Source organism: Rana temporaria, chromosome 3, assembly GCF_905171775.1.
Source record: "Rana temporaria chromosome 3, aRanTem1.1, whole genome shotgun sequence".
In the NCBI taxonomy this organism is placed as follows: domain Eukaryota; kingdom Metazoa; phylum Chordata; class Amphibia; order Anura; family Ranidae; genus Rana; species Rana temporaria.
In genome coordinates, this window is record NC_053491.1 from 279,017,732 (window position 1) to 279,036,567 (window position 18,836).

Below are 18,836 nucleotides of genomic sequence, written 5' to 3' on the forward strand. Positions count from 1 at the left end.
GGACACGAGGACTTGAGAGTGGCTCTCTTCGCTGATATACTTATCTTCTCCACTTCCCCGCGAACCGATGTCCCGGCCATCCAGACTATCTTCGATTCCTTTCGTAAATGTTCGGGGCTTAAAATAAACTTCTCTAAAAGCAAAATCCTCCCTCTGGGGTCATACACCCCTCCCCAAAGTCTCTCTCATAATTCCTCCCTTCGAATCGCTCACAGCTATATCACGTATTTGGGGCTGAAGATAGGTAGGGAACCATCCTCTCTTTATTGTTTAAACTATCCGCCCCTGATAGAAAAGGTTGTTGGTGAGCTGGAGCTTTGGGCGGGTCTCCCGCTTTCGCTTTTTGGGAGATGCGCATTGTTCAAAATGGTAAGCTTTGCTCGCCTGCTTTACCCTCTGCAGACATGCTTCTGAAGCATAAGGATGTTCAAACCATAAACACAGCCATTTCCAAATTCATTTGGAGAGGGGGCAGGCCGAGAATCGCAATGACCAAGCTATATCTCCCGAAGGGCGAGGGCGGAGCAGGCCTTCCAAATTTGAGATTATACAATCTAGCTTGCCTGTTGAGAATTGGAATAGATTGGATACGATCCTCCTCTCGCTACTCCAACTAGGACTTGGAGTCAGCCATGATTTTTCCGGTGGACATGGCAGCACTCCTCCATAGTCCCCTCCAGAGCCTCCCCAATTCTATTAAACAAAACTTATTGTTCAGAGACACGGTGGTGGCCTGGAGGGAAGTGAGGAAAAAGCTGGGTCTATCCCCCCATGTTTCCACCCATCTGCCGATCCAGGGCAACCCTATGTTTACACCCAGTCTTCGCTATGAACCCTACTCTAAATGGAAAGATAAGGGCTTAACAAAAGTATGCTCTCTGTTCCATGAATCATCAGGCTCCCCTAAATCCCTGACTCAACTGTCCTTGGAATATTCTCTGCCACTAGGGCAATTTTTGTCGGTTATGCAATATGTTGATTTCATTGGTAAAGTGTGCCCCAAAAAATCTATCAGGTTCCAACCGTCCTTTTTAGATGCATTGATAGTTGGCAATAGTTACTCTATAACAGACTTATACTCCCCTCTGAATGTGCAGTTTGCTAAACCTCTAAGTGTCACTTCCATGGCCAATTGGTCTCTGGTCCTCCCAACCCCAATTGCGGTGGAAGACATGGTTCGGGGCTTTAGAATCACCAGGGCCCTCACACCCAATGAATCCTGGAGAGAAACGCAATTTAAGATAATGCATAGAGCATATTACCCTTTTTCCACCACACGCTCTCCAGATATAGGCCCTGCCTGCCCTTGGTGCTTGAAACACAAACCTACCTTACTCCATCGTCTATGGGACTGTCCTGCCATTAGTGTTTTTTGGTCAAAGGTGGTAGGCTACATTTACAAAGTATCCGGCTGCCTTTTGGAAAAAGAACCCAAACTGTTAATGTTTGGATGTCCACCCGAGGTTACGAACTGCTCTATAGTCTACAATCATCTCCCTCACGGCCTCCGCAACTGGACTCTCACTACACTATTGGTGGCGCGTAGAACCATCATGGCCCAATGGATTTCTGCCACACCCCCCCCTCTCTTGCTGCAACGATTGAGTGCTTAAAGTCCCTTTTGTACAGGGAAAACTTGGACTTATACAACAACCCTCTGAAATCAAGGGACAATTTTGATGCAAAATGGTCTTTTTTTGCCCACCTCACATTGTCTACATCTGAACGCCTGGCCTTATCAACCAGCCCTTTTGGGTATTTGAATAAACTACGTGCTGGACCTGGATCCCCCTCTGACCGTTCAGTTTCTTGAACGTCCATCACTCCAAACTCACCCCCCCCCCCTTCCAGAATATACAAATGTATGTCGCATGGCTATTTGCATATCTATGTGTTTTCATGATATAAGCTCGCAAGTTTTGGTGCTACTATGTATGAAGTTTTCGTTTTATATACAGTATCATTTTCTCATGTCAAGCTAGCTAAAGTCCCCCCTTGTGGAGATGCTCACCTAGTTATCCCCCGGATGATCCATCTTCTCCTCTCCTCTCTACTTATTTCATACCCATCCTCTTCCCCTCTTCTACTACTCTTTTTCTTCTCTAACTATGCTTTTCTTACCCAACCTTTCATACATGCTACAACGGTAGAAGTACAGCCCTGACTCCAGGCATCCTATCCCTAGAGCATAGTTATTCCCTTTGTTGTTTGTTAAGTAAACATGCTCTTATGACAGCCAAGACAATCCTTTGTCTGTAGACTCGATGCCTTACTGAACTATGTATGCCCCTTTTTTTTTTTCTATTGTACGCAGTGTCATTCTTGACCCTTATGCATGTTTTGTAACAAAGTAAAATCAATAAAAATGTTTTTGAAAAAAAATAAAAAAAATAAAAGACTATGGATGTGTCCATACCCCTACGTTAAAGGGAATAGAACTTTGTTTACAAGTTGATTAGTCTGACTGACTATCCATGTTCATACACTAAAGTGATATTTAGCTATGCAAAGTATGAGAACAGTCACGTAAAGTTCACTTCTAGGCTTCCGATTCTTGTCATTATGTATACGTACCCTACATTTACTAAAATAACCTTGTTAAGAGCAGTTGCATCTGCAATCATTTTGTTATACAACTAAATTTCCTTCTTTTCAATAAACGTTGAATGATAATTTTTTTTTTTATCAGGGTGCAGTTAAGAAAAAAAAAAATATCTACTTATTTCCCATCTTTGCATACCAACTCTAATGTCTGGACGTTTGTCCAGACAACTAAAGAAATTGAGTCATCGGTCTTCTATAAAATTGGCAAATCAAATTGTGAACCAAGAGCATAGGAGTGCACTCAATAGCCTTGGTAAGAATTGAGGAGCACTTTGACCTTTTGTCCTATGTCTTGCAATGGTTCCGCTACATAGACTAGGTCTTGTTGCTATGGGCGGGACCACCGCAAGCATTGGATGACTTTATGATGTTGAGTCATAAGAACTACAATTCAAATTTACAATGCAATCCAGTATGACTACCATTGCATATCTGGATATCACTATCAATAGTCCAGACAGTAAAACTCGTTCACTCTTTGTTACATCTCTGAACCTTGATTGCATCCTGAAGAAGCCAAATGGTGAAACGCCTCGATGCACAAGGGCTCACTGTATAACTTGTATCATTCTATATGATTTTTAATTCTGAACACTTTAACATATTATGTACTTTTTTTCAATAGCATTTATTGTTTCTACTTCCTCATAGGAACCTCTTAGCCTGCTAGAATATAGGCCTGGCCAATGGTTATCCCCAAATAAAATAAACAGAGTCTGACTTTCTCACAGTCTTCGTCAGCTCTAAGTATCGTAGGATACGTCTCCTCATGTCCAAGGTATGAAACCTAAATCCCCTTTCTCCTGAGGGATTAGGGCAAAAAGTAGGTAAAATTACCTCCTGGCTTCTATGGTATTTTGAAGCCACTTTAAGTAAAAAAGCCAGATCGGTCCTGAAAGCTACCTGATCCGAAAAAAATAACACAAAAGGGGGGTCTAACCGATAAAGCCTCTATTTCGCTGACCCTCCTAGCAGTGGTCACTGCAACCAAAAAGATGGTTTTGAAAGTAAGTTCTTTTAGTCCACAGTCTTCTAAGGGCTCAAATGGCGGCTCCGTTAAGGCCTGCAAGACCAGAGATAGGTCCCACTTAGGGAAGGGTGGGCCCTGCACTGGTCTCCGTCATAGGAATAAATGGTGTTGCACAACACATCTACAGGCCTGGCAGGAACGGTTTAGACAAGCAGCTGTGCAATCTAGTCAGCAAAATAAAAAAGCAACACAAAACAGTCCACACAAAAACTTAACCAAATTGTTTCAACATGTCCGTTTTGTATTGAGTGAGCTTGGCAATGTTTGCACTGCTTTGCATATTGCCTTCCCTATACTGTATGCCCCTTCCCCCTTTTTAAAAGGATAATTTCCGCTTTGGGAACATGTTACACGTTCCACCCATTTTTAGAGTGGAACATGCAACATGTTCCCGCTCCTACAGCTGCTCGCCAATCCCCTCTCTCCCTGCGATAGCAGTATGGGGACAAGTTCCCCGTACAAGATGACACTTTTTAAAAAGAGCGCGGCTGTGCGGGGCTCCGCCAACATGGCCAGATCATTCCTTCATTCACAGAGTTCTATGAATGAATGAACTACAACTACTAGTTCTCAATGAACTCCCAGAGTGCTGTTGAGCGCTGTGGTAGTTCATGGATTCCTCCTGTCAGTGTGAAACTGCCTGCCCATATGATGTAAAATGTACAGACAGCTTAAACTCACAGTCTGCAGGAAACCTGCATGGCACCAGTGATCTAATCAGAGGTGCAATGCTTTCCAGGCCTCTTAAAAAAAAAAAAAAATTATGTATGTGTAATTATAATATATATATATATATATATATATATATAGATATATATATATATATATACATACACATACACATATACACACACACACACACACACACACACACACACACACATATATATATACACACATACATACACACACACACACACACATATATATATATATATCTATCTATGTGTGTATGTATATATTAAATGCACGTTTTACCAGAAAAAAATTAAGTGCTTTTAATATTATTTATTTTATTTTGCTGGATCAGGGACAGGTGAATTTAGAAAGGGAGTAGAAGGGTTGGAGGTGACAACTATTATAAATGTTTTTTTTTGTTTGTTTTTTTTCCCCATTGTGTCGTAGGGGTCTGTTTATCAATGTTTTCATCAAAGATTCACATGTTCACATTAAAAGATAACTTTGGAAGAAAGCTGCTTCTTGGTTAAAAGTTGCAAAAGGTAAATAAGACTGAACAGGCAATTATGTCCAGGCCTCTTTTGGCAACCAAGAGGAAACAGGCGTGAATGCCCTGCCAATCTGGCTTAGCTGGTTTTATGTACTCGCCAAAACAAATAAAAAAAACAAAACAACCACCACTTGAAAAAAAAAAAAAAAATATTCCAACACCCTTATTATAATGAATATGATTTTATAAATAAATATTTATTCTAAATGTTAGTTTGTCAAGTGGAATGGTTGATGCTTGTATCTACCTGTGTGTTACAGTAGGATGTGGAGAAAAAGGAAAACAAATCAAATCTAATCCTTTATGGTGCATAAATAGATAACATTTATGTATTCGCACATATTTGACAATGTAATTTTGTTATCACATGTGGCTACATAGCACCAGATCATTTGTCACATCTGTTTCACAATGACTGCTCTCTGTCAAGACTCAAGTGCACTGCTACTGATGAACATGGGCGCCTCCATCTTCCAGACTTTTTGAGTTACTTGACCAAAAAAATAAAAAAGGAAGAATGCAGCCAGTAAAATCAAAATAGCTTCCTCAGCGACTTAAAAAGTAAAGTCAAACATTGACAGATTCTGCAGGACTTCCCCAAATATTTATACACGTGCCAAGTATTGTGCTGTAACATTTCCCTGCCCATAATCACTATTCTGCACAGTGGGTGAAGGGCAGGGGAATCGACAGCAGAAATCAATGAATCCGAAACAGGTTCACAGCTTATTATGTGTACTATGTGATTCTAACTTGTAACCATTCACAAGTTCTGGAACTACAACCAACCACGAAGCTCCGACACAGTTGTGTGACAGTGCCATCCCTTTCCTGATTGGCTGCAGCTCCGGAATTTCTGAATTTGATTTAAAAATCGGGTTGGTAGGTCAAATCGATTCAGATTTTGACAAAATCGATTTTCTTTTTTCGTCGGTCCTGAGGAGCTGCGGGCAAAAGTTTTTAGGTGAGGCCGCGGCTTCAGCCTAGTCCGCGAGGCCGGATGCCGTAAACTAGGCCAAAGCCGCGGCCTCGACTAAAAACTCCTGTGCGCAGCTCTTCAGCACCGACACAGAAATTTTTTTTTGTCAAAATCTGAATCGATTTGACCTACCAACCCGATTTTTAATTCGAATCGATTTTTTGCACAGCCCTAATTCCATCATAAATCGATTTTTTTTTATTTAAAAAAAAAATATCACCCAGCTCTAGATGGAATACACCTACTTAATGTGTGTAGAGTAGATTTATAGAAATACAGTTCCAGACTGAACACAAGGACCTGTGCAAGACTGGTGCGAGGGGGAGAACGCAGAGGAGGCGGCATGAAAAGCAGGGATTACACTTTTATTATTGGTAAGAGTGCTCCATACCCCCTGATTGTATATGTGGGCACACATGTGGCGGACTCTGGATCAGTACACCCATAGCAAGCCATGCAATGTAATCTGTCACTCTGTCGTAACCCCCCCCAACCCAGGAAGTTACACCTACAGGTAAGCCTAGATTAAGGCTTACCTGTAGGTGTTTGTAATATCTCCTAAACCTACATGGTTTAGGAGATATTTTCCAAAAGGTATAATACACCCTTGTCTCTGGCGCGCAGCGCAGCCACAGTGAGAATCCCATGCTTAAAAAAACGGCAATGCCGTATTTGCCAGCTCCCGCACACATTTGCGGATTGACGTCTGCGCCGCTCCAGCCAATCACAGCGCCGGAGCGGCGATACCCAGAAGTAACCTTCCGGGTATCTGTGGTGAGATGTCTGCGGCCGGAGGGGGACACGAGGACGGCTTCGATCTAAGGTAATTAATGCATAATGAGCTAGTATGCAAGTCATACTAGCTCATTATGGCTTTGTCTTGCAGGGTTTTTTTTTTTTACAGGGTTTACAACCGCTTTAAATTTAATCAGAAACGATATAGAGGATGGGATAAATGGCTCAAAATGTATATTTGCGGAGGATACAAACCTAAGCAGGGCAATAACTTCTGCGCAGGATGTGGAAACCTTACAAGAAGGCCTAAATAAGAAATTGGGGTGGGCAACTAACTACATGGCAAATGAGATTTAATGTTGAAAAATGTAAAATAATGCATTTGGGTGCCAAAAATATGAATGCAATCTACTCACTAAGGGGTGAACCTCCTGGGGAAATCTAGGATGGAAAGGGACTTGGGGGTCCTAGTAGATTACAGGCTCAGCAATGCCAACAGAATATTGGCATGCATTAAAAAGGGGATAACCTCCAGAGATAAAGTGATAATTCTCCCGCTCTTCAAGACTCTGGTCCGGCTGCACCTGGAGTATGCCATCTAGTTCTGAGCACCAGTCCTCTGGAAGGATGTGCTGGAACTGGAAAGGGGCCAGATAAGATCAACAAAGCTAATTAAGAGACTGGAGGATATCAAACTACAAGCACTGAACTAAATCTCTCTGGAGAGGAGACGCTTGAGAGGGGATATATGATATGATATCAATGTACAAATACCGTACTGGTGACCCCAAAATAGGGAAAAAACTTTTTAGTGAAAGGGAATTTAAAAAGACACGTGGCCATTCACTAAAATTAAAAGAGAATCGGTTTAACCTTAAATACACAGAGGGTTCTTTACTGTAAGAGCGGTAAGGAAGTGGGATTCTCTTCCACAAGCAGTAGTATCAGCAGGGAGCATCGATAATTTCAAAAAACTATTAGATGGGTACATTAACCACCACAACATACAATGTACTTTTTTTTTTCAACCTCACCAACTATGCAGCATAGGACATGCACTGTCCTCTGTCTGGATCAGTATAGAGCACAGGTGTCAAACACAAGGCCCGTGGGCAGCAACATAAGGAAATGGGGTCCACTGTGATGTAAGGGATAGTGAGGGACTAAACTTCGCTGTCTGAGGGGTAGATCTGAAATGAGGGGAAGCTCTGCTGATTTTATCATCCAATCATGTGCAAGCTAAAATGCTGTTTATTTTCCTTGCATGTCCCCCCCCCCGGATCTACAGCAACTGCACTTCCAAGTGCTCTTTCAGTGCAATTTCAAGTGCACTTTGCACTTGTAGTGCAAAGTGGATTTGCCTTTAGTAAATGACCCCCATAGTAGGACAAGCGCTGTACTATGTCTGGATCAGTATAGAGTACACACATAGTTGGACATGCACTGTTCTCTGTCACTCTGGATCTGTGTACAGTATACACATAGCAGGACATGCACTGTACTCTCTGCTACTCTGGATCTGTGTACAGTACACTCATAGCAGGACATGCACTGTACTCTCTGCTACTCTGGATCTGTGTACAGTACACTCATAGCAGGACATGCACTGTACTCTCTGCTACTCTGGATCTGTGTACAGTATACACATAGCAGGACATGCACTGTACTCTCTGCTACTCTGGATCTGTGTACAGTACACTCATAGCAGGACATGCACTGTACTCTCTGCTACTCTGGATCTGTGTACAGTACACTCATAGCAGGACATGCACTGTACTCTCTGCTACTCTGGATCTGTGTACAGTATACACATAGCAGGACATGCACTGTACTCTCTGCTACTCTGGATCTGTGTACAGTACACTCATAGCAGGACATGCACTGTACTCTCTGCAACTCTGGATCTGTGTACGGTATACACATAGCAGGACATGCACTGTACTCTCTGCTACTCTGGATCTGTGTACAGTACACTCATAGCAGAACATACACTGTACTCTCTGCTACTCTGGATCTGTGTACAGTACACTCATAGCAGGACATGCACTGTACTCTCTGCTACTCTGGATCTGTGTACAGTATACACATAGCAGGACATGCACTGTACTCTCTGCTACTCTGGATCTGTGTACAGTATACACATAGCAGAACATACACTGTACTCTCTGCTACTCTGGATATGTGTACAGTACACTCATAGCAGAACATACACTGTACTCTCTGCTACTCTGGATCTGTGTACAGTACACTCATAGCAGGACATGCACTGTACTCTCTGCTACTCTGGATCTGTGTACAGTACACTCATAGCAGGACATGCACTGTACTCTCTGCTACTCTGGATCTGTGTGTGTACACATTTGGCAGGATCAATTCAAGATTTATGTGAGATTCTCAAAGAGCAGTAATTACGGTGCATGTTGTGGGTAGATGCTCTGCAGACTGTGTACAGTGTATGCAAGATGTGATATGTAACCCTATTTATTAATGCGCTTTAATCCACAACCTGTATTCAGTGCATTTAGACACACCCATGGGCCGCATATCATCTTTGTCCCAGCATGTCGCTCATTCTTAAGGTACAAAGCTGAGCTGTACGCCTCAGTACAAACTAAGTCAGTACTTTATCATTCGATAAATGTTTAACGTATTATTTTACTTAAAATTGAACAAAAGGCAATATTTGTTTCATTTTGGATAGAGTAAGGCCCGTTTCACACTGAGGAGTATTTCAGGCGTTTTAGCGCTAAAAATAGCAAGTAAATAATGCCTGAGATACTCCTGCCCCAGCATTCTCAATGTGAAAGCCCGAGGCGATGCGTTGGCGGGAGAAAAAAAAATCTCCTGCAAGCAGCATCTTAGGAGCGGTGTGTATACCGCTCCTTCCCATTGAAAACAAAGGGACACCGCGGTAATACGCCTCTGCAGAGGCGCATTGCCGGCGGTATTAACCCATTTTCGTCCGCTAGCGGGGGTTAATATCGCACCGCTAACGGCCGAATACCGCCGCAATTCCGACGGTATAGCGCCGCTAAAAATATTGGCGCTATACAGCCACCGCACATGCTGACCCAGTGTAAAAGGGGCCTAAGGAAGGGTTTTAATTCCTGACAGTTTTTTTGTGATCTATCGCTCATTCAGGAAATTCACCTTCACTTCCTGTCCCATAGCAGAAACACGAAGTGAGAGGAAATCTCTCCTAAGTGAGAGAATCACCGGATGGAAGATTTCCCTTCTATTCATGGTCTGGTGACAACTCAAAACTTGGGGTTTGTGTTTAAAGCGATATTAAAGCGGAGTTCCAATCACAATTAGCATTTTTTAAATGTATGTCCTTTCATCCTGCGTTTTTATAATATAAATCCGGTCACTTACTATTTTACAATCCGTCGCCGATCTGCATAGATATTCAAAAAAGATAGTTTAAAAAACTATGTCTACACCGTTGTCATTTTGCTTGTGGGCATTGTGAAGCCTACAGGCACTTACTTCCTGGAAGTCTTGGATGGGGAGTGATAATTGGACAGCGCACTGCATCCTGGGAAATGATGACACACATTTCCCAGGAGCATTAGAGGGAGATGATGTCAGAATCCTAGGTGGTTTCAAAGGCAGATTTCGTGGGACCGCATAGCAACAGGCATTTCCAGATGAGTAAAAAAATATATATATATTATTTTTAGTTCTAATGAGCACAAAAATGGAAAAATTTTGGGATGGAAACTCCACTTTAAAGTCTTGTTTTTTTATAAAAAAATAACAAACATGTTTTACTTACCTGCCCTATGCATTGGTTTTGCACAGAGCAGCCCAGATCATCTTCTCGGGTCCCTACCTCCTGCTTGGTTCCCCAACAGCAAGCAGAGCCGCTGCTCTGTATGTCCATTCACACAGAGCCACGGTTCAGCCCCATGCCCTCCCAATTGGCTCACTGACTGTTATTGACGGTAGCGGGAGCCAATGGCACCCCTTGCTGCCAAAAGCCAATTAGAAGTCTAAGTCCATGGAGAGGCAAGGCTCTCCTGGATATCGCTGGATTGAGAGTAGGCTCAGGTAAGTATTAGGGGGCTGCTGCACACAGGGTTTTTTTTTATTGTCATGCATTGATTGCACGAGGGTAAAAAAAACCTTGTGCCTTTACAACCACTTTAACTTTCACTTTTGGTGATAGCAGTACACATGACAAATACAGACAACCGAATCTTCCAAATGGGCACACAGGAAGCAATAAAAACCTGACAGTTGTTCTAATCCCTCTCCACAAAGGGGGGGAGGGGTGAGATGAATCTAGTTATGCTTTAAATTGGAACTCCAGATATAGCTTGTGTTGCCTAGTTACATTGGTCCAGCTTAGATTAGTCTAAGTAGACATATTCCATACCTGTGGGGCCACCATGAAAATGACAAATCACTGTAGTCACCACTACTACATTGATCCTCACTGTATTTGGAGTCCCCTACTGTATAGTAACCACAGGGGTGGTCGCTCTCTCGGTACTGGCACCACTGAGAGAAATCTTTGAATCTTTCCAAATTTTAGCCAATCATTGTCCGATTGGAGATGGTGACGTCGCCACACTACCTCGCCACCTTGTTCTCTGAATGTTGGCACAACACCCGGAAAGACCGCTGCGATCCCTATAGCATCAACTACTACAGCGATTCAACATTTCCACGGCGGTCCCACTGGTATGGAATACGTATACTGTACTTAGGTTGGTCCAACTGGACCAATAGAACTATGCATATGCAACACAAACCATACCTGATCTTAAGCATTTAGGCTAAGTGATGAGAAAATTCCAGCATGATGGACCATTCTTACACCCAGCATGCAAACATGCCCCTGCATTACATTAGCAGCACTATTAGCTTGTATAAGTTCAACACAATAAGCAGTTTCATGTTTGCATCATGAGTACTACGTCCTTCAACAACATGCACAATACCTCTTCTATCCATACGATACAGCAAAGCAATCTGTAGACATAGTATTGTGCTGACAGCAGCTGCCAAACTCACTTCCTTCTAGCAGTCACATGACCCGCCCCTACCCGGCTATAACACACCCGACACCAGCGTACCATTACCCCCTTATCACATACTAGCAGCCTGTCTAAGAAGTAAGGAGTGGAATTTGTCTAGCCATAGGGCTGTACAAGAGGGGTATTCCTCCTTACCGCTACACGGCATTCATATTGGCTACTTCCCAGCCATTAGCAGGACCCGGAAGTGATTTTAACCAAAGGAGGAACAAGTGGGCGGAGCATGCGGCCATTCACAACAGTACACTTACTAGTACTGGCATGGGGGGTGGCAGGAAGAGGGGGCTCAGAGGTGGTGGGTGATGGCTAGGGGGCAATGTTAGGTGACAGATTGTACGAGGTGCCGTGTGACAGGGGATACAATAGCTAGGCTGCTGGTTGGTAGGAGGTGTATTGACTGAGATGTTGACTTGCTGTGACAAAACAGGTAGCAGATGAAACAAGAGCACAGGAAGGGACTAGGCATTTAAAGGCTCTTGCACTCGGGCGGTTGAGCCCATTCATCGCAAATGCCCATGTCTTTGCGCTGTCCTGGAAGCCCAGGTGCAGCATACAGCCTCCAATAGACAATAAGTTATTTACTGTATTTATTGGCATGTAACCAGGGGCGGACTGACAACTCATGGGGCCCCCGGGCAATAGAAGACTATGGGGCCCCCGGGCAATAGAAGACTATGGGGCCCCTGGGCTTACAGATGGCCACCACGCCAGGAGGCAGTGCAGAGGCGGGGCAGCTAAAATCTCAGGATTTTCACATCAGAAGCATGTTGGTTTCAGACATATCAGGGACAGATGTAAAAAAAAAAAAACATAGATTTTTACATACTGTCCCTGGTTTTACTGAGCCTGGCAACCCTGATGGGGCCCCCGGGCAGTGCCCAAGTGACTCAATGGTCAGTCTGCCCCTTCATATAACACAGATGTATAACACGCACCTTAAAGCGGTTGTATAGTCTTTTTTTTTGTACTTTTACCTACAGGTAAGCCTATAATAAGGCTTACCTGTAGGTAAAAAAAATATCTCTTAAACCTTTTACGGTTTAGGAGATATTCCCCTCACAATGAGCCGCAGTGACCCATGCGCACAGGGGATTCTCGGCTGAAGGCCCGGGAGACGCCGGACCTTGCCGGTGACTTGTCCTGAATGTTCCACTATGGGGGAAGTTCCTGCACTGACTGCGCAGGCGCAAACTTCCCGACGGAAATCCCCGAACCTCGCCCGGCATCCAGGCTCATTCTTTAACATCCCCATGGATTGGAGGATGTTAAAAAAAGAGACAGGAGGCCGAGCGAGCGAAGCGAGCCGTCCAAGCGCAGCGAGGACGTGAGGCCGACTGGCCACTTTCCTCTAAGTCCACGTCGCCCTGGATGCCGGCCGCCGTTCGGGGATTTCCGTCAGCAAGTTTGCACCTGCGCAGTGCTTGAAGGAACTTTCCCGATGGCTGGAACCATCTCTGCACCTCAGTTCGCGCATGCGCTGGAACTTCCATGATACATGGAACCAGCACGGCAGATCACCGGAAAGAAATCTCCCGCATGCATGCTTGGGAGTGACGACATTGTGGCTCCAGCCACTCACAGCGCTGGAGCCGCGATACCCAGAAGACATGCCGAGGCAACATGTCAGCTACCTCAGCGTGGACCATGTAAGTTACTGATGCCTCGTTCTAAGGTAAATATTTCATAATGAGCTAGTATGCAGTGCATACTAGCTCATTATGCCTTCTGCCTTACAGGTGACAAAAAAAAATATTTCTGGGACTATACAACCGCTTTAATTTTAGGAGGAAAGTTTCAGGGGAAAAAAATTAAATAAAGAACTTTTAATCAAATAAGGGTCAGTGCCCATTAATGTAGCCTCGCCATTGCCCATAATTGCAGCCTGATCAGTGCCCATCATCAGCCTCACCATTGCCCAAATGCTGCCTGATCAGTGCCCATCTGCAACCTCACCATTGCCCAATAATGCAGCTTAATCAGTGTATATTGGCAGCCTCGCCATTGCCCATTAATGTAGTCTGATCAGTGCCCATCTGCAGCTTCGCCATTGCTCATCAGTGCCCATCTGCAGCCTCGCCATTGCCCAAATGCAGTCCGATCAGTGGCCATCTACAGCTTCACCATTGCCCATTAATGCAGCTTGATCAGTGTCCATCTGCAGCCTCGCCATTGCCCATCAATGCAGCCTCATCAGTGTCCATCTGCAACCTCGCCATTTCACATTAATGTAGCCATATCAGTGCCCAGCTGCAGCCTCATTGTTGCAGCCTGTTTAGTGCCCATCTGCAGCCTCGCCATTGCCTAAAGATTCCATGCAGTGCTTCTGTTCTGCCTAGGGGACAGGAGCCACATTGGGGCAGAGATTCTGTCAGCTCAGCAGGGGCAGGCTAAGAGGTGAATGACGCCACGGCAGCTTGAGCCAGGAATGGTTGTATGCGACAATGGCACCAACCTTCTCTCCGCCCTTTGACAGTGACACTTGACCAATGTTTGGCACACGTCCTGAATTTGGTGGGGCAGCATTTCTTGACCAGGTACCCAGGCTTACAACATCTCCTGAGGCAGGCTAGAAAAGCAGTTTAGTTAGTGGCAGTGTATTTAACCACTTGCTTACTGGGCACATATATCCCCCTCCTGCCCAGGTGAAATTTCAGCTTCCGGCACTGCGTCGTTTTAACCGACAATTGCGCAGTCGTGCGACGTCGCTCCCAAACAAAATTGACGTCCTTTTTTTCCCCACAAATAGAGCTTTATTTTGGTGGTATTTGATCACCTCTGCGGTTTTTATTTTTTGCGCTATAAACAAAAAAAGAGCATCAATTTTTAAAAAAAATTCAATATTTTTTACTTGTTGCTATAATAAATAGCCCATTTATAAAAAATAAATTCTCAGTCTAGGCCGATACGTATTCTTCTACATATTTTTGGTAAAAAATAAATAAAAATCACAACCTTGCAAAAAGATCTGAACAAATTAATGGGATGGGCAACTACATGGCAAATGAGGTCCAATGTAGAAAAATTTAGAATAATGCATTTGGGTGGCAAAAATATGAATGCAATTTATACACTGGGGGGAGAACCTCTGGGGAAATCTAGGATAGAAAAAGACCTGGGGGTCCTAGTAAGACAAGAAGAAAGAAGGTGCCACCAGGTGAGGAACAATGTAATTTTAATTTGACAATAGGTGCATTATCCATTTACATTTAAAATTTGTGAATTCGGCATACAAGTCCTTTTTGGCCCATAGGTGGCGATCATCCGCGACAGATGTGAGCTGTGTATGATGTCTCTCAGTCCTCTGTATCTTCATCTGCTAGAGAACCAGGAAGTCTGGGTGATGTGGACAGCAGGAACGAGGCTTGAGACACATAGCGTGGAAGCGCGATGACGTCACGGGCCGTGACAGAGCGACGACGTTTCGGAGGTTGTGTCTTATTTCAACCTCAACTACAAGTTAACTATGAGGTGCCATGTTGAACTTCCAGTGACCAGTATGAGAGAGTGAGAGCGATAACACCAAATTTAACACACCTGCTCCCCATTCACACCTGAGACCTTGTAACACTTACTGAGTCACATCACACTGGGAGAAAAAATTGCTAATTGGGCCCAAGTTGGAAATTTTCACTTAGGGGTGTACTCACTTTTGTTGCCAGCAGTTTAGACAATAATGGCTGTGTATAAAGAAAGAAGTGCAGCGCAAAATATAAATCCTTGAAATTAAATCTAGACGTGAGAAATCACAACATAGATTGACATATAATAATAAGTGAAATCCATAAATCAGGTATGTGCAAAATAAATATTAAGTATTAAGCATGTAGCAAGTGAAAAGGTCCATAAAAGATGATCCACCAGTGTAAAGGTCAACAAAAAGTGATAATCCCTCGACCACAAGTCTCTCTAGGTACTCTCACCTCCAGGTATAGACCCCTGAATTACCAGGAAGTCATACAAAGCAGATAATAAGACCGATCAAATCCTCATAAGAAATCCTCCTTTTTTTTAAAGTTGCTTATAACTCCACAGAGACAGCTAGTATTTCTCCAGGCTCAGCAGGCAGAGTATATAAACAGGAAACAGAGGGAATAATCTAAGTGCCTGTCTCGTGGCGGGTCAGGCATGCGAGTGACGACGGCGAGCAGTGGGACCTTGCAGCGGGTCCGATAGCGGCTCCTGTGTCCCTCCATGCGTCTCCTCCCCTCTTCCCCGATTGGCTTAACACTCTCTTGGAAGTTTCCACAGCAACAAAATATCCACTTTCATAATTGTGTATAAAACTATCTTCTTGACCGCAAAGATCCTGTACAATCCATTTAAACCCTAAACGTATCCCTCTACTCTTCCTTTCTCTTTTTACACCTTTCTTTCCTGGGTGTAAAAAGCAACTTTAAAAAAAAGGAGGATTTCTTATGAGGATTTGATCGGTCTTATTGTCTGCTTCGTATGACTTCCTGGTAATTCAGGGGTCTATACCTGGAGGTGAGAGTACCTAGAGAGACTCTGCGGTCGAGGGATTGTCACTTTTTGTGGACCTTTACACTGGTGGATCATCTTTTATGGACTTTTTCACTTGCTACATGCTTAATACTTAATATTTATTTTGCACATACCTGATTTATGGATTTCACTTATTATTATATGTAAATTTATGTCGTGATTTCTCACGTCTAGATTTAATTTCAAGGATTTTCTAATTTGCGCTGCACTTTATACTTTTGCCACTAGAATTTTGTGTTATTCTAATAGTGTTCAGCTTGCATAAGGCCCCATGCACACGAGAAGCAAATGCAAACTCATCTAAACAGAAGTTTTCAAACGCAAAAAACGGCGTTTAAAACGCCCGTTTTTGCCGCGAATTTCGCGGCGTTTTACCGCGTTTTACCGCGTTTGCGTTTATAAGCATTTGGTTAAGAAACATCATAAGACCCTCCCTAAGCTCAAAAAACAATATTATTTAACCATTTCAGCTATTTTGTGAGACCAGAGCAGCTGGGAGAGCAGCAGTGTACGTGTATTTAGCGTGTCACTTGCCACGTCACCTGGCCACGTCACCTGGCCACATCACCTGCCACGTCACCTGGCCACGTCACCTGCCACAAGTTGTGGATTGTCCACTGGCCACGTCACCTGCCACATCACCTGCCACGTCACCTGGCCACGTCACCTGCCACAAGTTGTGGATTGTCCACTGGCCACGTCACCTGCCACGTCACCTGGCCACGTCACCTGCCACAAGTTGTGAATTGTCCACTTGCCACATCACCTGGCCACACCACCTGCCACAATTTGTGGATTGTCCACTGGCCACGTCACCTGGCTATGTCACCTGCCACGTCACCTGGCCACGTCACCTGCCACAAGTTGTGGATTGTCCACTGGCCACGCCACCTGCCACGTCAACTGGCCACGTCACCTGCCACAAGTTGTGGATTGTCCACTGGCCACGTCACCTGCCACATCAACTGGCCACGTCACCTGCCAAGTTGTGAAATGTCCACTTGCCACGTCACCTGCCACAAGCTGTGGATTGTCCACTGGCCACGTCACCTGGCTATGTCACCTGCCACGTCACCTGGCCACGTCACCTGCCACAAGTTGTGGATTGTCCACTGGCCACGCCACCTGCCACGTCAACTGGCCACGTCACCTGCCACAAGTTGTGGATTGTCACCTGGCCACATCACCTGCCACATCACCTGGCCACGTCACCTGCCTAAAGTTGTGTATTGTCCACTTGCCACGTCATCTGCCATGTCACCTGGCCACCCCACCTGCCACAAGTTGTGGATTGTCCACTGGCCACGTCACCTGGCCACGTCACCTGCTGCAAGTTGTGGATTGTCCACTTGCCATGTCACCTGCCACATCACCTGGCCACGTCACCTGCCACAAGTTGTGGATTGTCCACTGGCCACGTCACCTGCCACGTCACCTGGCCACGTCACCTGCCACAAGTTGTGGATTGTCCACTGGCCACGTCACCTGCCACATCACCTGGCCACGTCACCTACAAGTTGTGGATTGTCCACTTGCCACGTCACCTGCCTCAAGTTGTGTATTGTCCACTTGCCATGTCACCTGGCCACGTCACCTGCCACATCACCTGGCCACGTCACCTGCCACAAGTTGTGGATTGTCCACTGGCCACGTCACCTGCCACGTCAACTGGCCACGTCACCTGCCACAAGTTGTGGATTGTCCACTGGCCACGTCACCTGCCATGTCACCTGGCCACGTCACCTGCCACGTCACCTGGCCACGTCACCTGCCACAAGTTGTGGATTGTCCACTGGCCACGTCACCTGCTACATCAACTGGCCACGTCACCTGCCAAGTTGTGAATTGTCCACTTGCCACGTCATCTGCCACGTCACCTGGCCACGTCACCTGCCTCAAGTTGTGTATTGTCCACTTGCCACGTCATCTGCCATGTCACCTGGCCACCCCACCTGCCACAAGTTGTGGATTGTCCACTGGCCACGTCACCTGGCCACGTCACCTGCCGCAAGTTGTGGATTGTCCACTTGCCATGTCACCTGGCCACGTCACCTGCCACATCACCTGGCCACGTCACCTGCCACAAGTTGTGGATTGTCCACTGGCCACATCACCTGCCACGTCAACTGGCCACGTCACCTGCCACAAGTTGTGGATTGTCCACTGGCCACGTCACCTGGCCACGTCACCTGCCGCAAGTTGTGGATTGTCCACTTGCCATGTCACCTGGCCACGTCACCTGCCACATCACCTGGCCATGTCACCTGCCACAAGTTGTGGATTGTCCACTGGCCACGTGACCTGACCACATCACCTGCCACATCACCTGGCCACGTCACCTACCACAAGTTGTGGGTTGTCCACTTGCCACGTCACCTGGCCATGTCACCTGCCACAAGTTGTGGGTTGTCCACTGGCCACGTCACCTGCCACAAGTTGTGGATTGTCCACAATGCAATACAAGCAATTAAATTTTGTATGTTTTTTTATGGTTTTTCATCATTTCCCATCATTTTTGAGATTTCTAATGTAAAAAAATAGGTCACCTTTAAAAAAAACGCCTATAGACGAAATCGCGGCAAAACGCCGGTACCGCGTTTTGCCGCGATTTGCGTCTAAAACGCAAAAGCTGAATGCTTCTGAACCCAAAATTTTGGGTTTGGAAAAACGGCCCTAAACCCAACTGCTTTGAAACGCCAAAAAACGTGATTG

General features: G+C 45.0%; 1 protein-coding gene across 2 annotated transcripts in view; it reads right to left on the reverse strand.

Annotated features, from left to right (window-relative positions):
* RUFY1 (RUN and FYVE domain containing 1) overlaps positions 1–11,834 on the reverse strand; it is a 229,922-nt gene extending 218,088 nt beyond the window's left edge. Inside the window, exon 1 of one of the 2 annotated variants that reach the window (XM_040344683.1) lies at positions 11,757–11,834. The gene's annotated coding sequence lies outside the window, so the exon portion shown is untranslated. Of the gene's footprint in view, positions 1–11,525; positions 11,627–11,756 lie in introns of those variants that run through there. The other variant, XM_040344684.1, reaches the window with a different exon arrangement.
* Positions 11,835–18,836: the final 7,002 nt, after the last annotated feature.